Genomic DNA, 2,500 nt, shown 5'->3' with positions numbered 1-2,500 from the left:
TCATCCTTCTTTCTTTTTCATATTTTTGTATTAGTGTTATTGCAGACTGCCGGGCCCCTCGCGCTCCGGCAGCTTACATACCTACCACTGAGTACACTTTTTGTCGCACGTATTTTTTTTTTTTTTCTTCTTTTTTTTTTTTATTAGCGTTATCCAGGTCAATGTGGTCATCACTGTTTTTCACCTTTTTCTTTTCCATGAAAACTTTCAAGTATTTATCAATTTTTTTTTTTTTTCTTTTTCTTGTAGGGGAGGAGAGTTTTCTTTCGTGGAGAGTTAATTTTCCAACTTAAAAGAAATGTTGTCATGAGTCCCAAAAACAATCGTAAAGCTAATATAATCTTAAGAACATAATAAAATAAGGGAAGCTGCAAGAAGCCATCAGGCCTACACGTATATATAGCGTCCCTGTACGATATATACCTACCTAAAAATATTTCCACTTATCGTCCCTATCCATAGATTTGTCCAGTCTTATTTCAAAACTCCCTGATGACTCGGCAGTAACAACCTGATTACTGCGTCCATTCCATATATATACCACTCTATTTAATATCTAATTCCTGCCTCTCTCTTTTCTGAACCTAGATTTTTCAATCTTGAACAGGTTGTCTTGTTCTATTCTAATTAATGATCCTGAGGATTTTGCTTATTTCTCCCCTTGTAATAATCTCTATCTATACCACTTAATAACTTTTATCACTTTCCCTCTTAACCTACTTCTCTCTATTGAATGTAAATTCAGTAGCTTCAGTTCTATATCGTAAGGACCATCCCTTATTCCCTGTATCCTTTTAGTCATTCTTCTTTGTACTGACTGTTATAGACCCATACCCTTTCTGAACTAGAACTGCAGAGCATAGTCTAGATAAGATATGAAGTAACTCTAATATTATTTCGGGACTTTTATCTTTAACACTCCTAGAAATTAATCCTATATATCCCTATATTTCTCCTATTTTCGGTCTTTATGCATTGTTTTCTTAGACGGAAATCAGGGCTAATTAAAACTTCTATTATTTTTTTCAGATTTTAATTCGTTGTTCATTATATAGCTGTGTGGATTTCTTCCACCTGCGTTCACAGAGAGAAGATCTCATTTTCCAAATGTGTGTAAAGCTGGTAAAACATGCACTCCCGGAATGCGATCTTACTGATAAAATTCGAACAAATATCGCTATCGAGAACAGGCCCCTGCCCGATATTCTCCAAAGGCGGGGCCCGTCTTTAGAGATAATGTTAGTGTCGAGAATAAAGTCAATCCTTCGTTTTGATAAGAGAACTGTCAATAATTAATGTATCATCTGATGCCAATCATGCATATAGGCCTTTAGAGTCTGTGATTCATGGGCAGTATAGCAGATGGTACGTATAACAAATACAAAGTACATATAACAATAACAGGTATAACACGTACGTATAACAACAACAAAGAAAAGAGCTACATAGTAATTATATTGAATGATTTGTTGACATGCGTACTTTTACTGCAATTCGTCCGGTGCGGTTCTCAGGCTTTTTTTTTTTTTATTATGTATCCTTTAAAGTTCTTTTTTTTTTTCTCTCTCTCTGAAGTGTAGACGTAAGCTTTCATCCATAATTTGAAAGAAAAAAGGCATTGTTTTGTATACCTTTTTTCTGCCAGGTAAAGACAAAACTAACCTTCTTTGTATGACCAGACACACGCACAATAAAAGGAAAAAAAAAAATCTGATAACTGTAAGTCCGAGACGCCTTGCAGTATACGAAAGTTTTTATTAGCACCTGAAAACCTAAGTATCTTGGGACCCGTTGCATACATCGTACCCTCCGCATTTGCCTCACGTAGAGGGAAGAAGAAAAGAAGAAGAAGAAAAAAAAAAAAAGAAAGAAAAAGAAGAGAGAGAGCTAAAACGTTAATTGGATATCATTGTCATATGCCCAATGTTAAACACGTGTGTAATGAAGATTTCTCACATATATATATATATATATATATATATATATATATATATATATATATATATATATATATATATATATATATATATATATATATATATATATATATATATATATATATATATATATATATATATATATATATATATATATATATATATATATATATATATATATATATATATATATATATATATATATATATATATATATATATATATATATATATATATATATATATATATATATATATATATATATATATATATATATATATATATATATATAACAACGAGGCTTAGTACGACGTTTATTAATGTATGTCAATACCGTGCCGGATGTTGGGCAAGGGATCATTTATCTCTTCGTGTTCCCGGTCATTGCGCAGACATGCGAACTTGTACTTTTTGTTCCATAAGCCATCAAATGAAGCAATTCACACCATTAGGGTTGTCACTCTTGGGAAAATTATATATATATATATATATATATATATATATATATATATATATATATATATATATATATATATATATATATATATATATATATATATATA

This window comes from Portunus trituberculatus, chromosome 41, assembly GCF_017591435.1.
Source record: "Portunus trituberculatus isolate SZX2019 chromosome 41, ASM1759143v1, whole genome shotgun sequence".
Lineage (NCBI taxonomy): Eukaryota > Metazoa > Arthropoda > Malacostraca > Decapoda > Portunidae > Portunus > Portunus trituberculatus.
Note: the sequence above shows the minus strand (reverse complement) of the source record.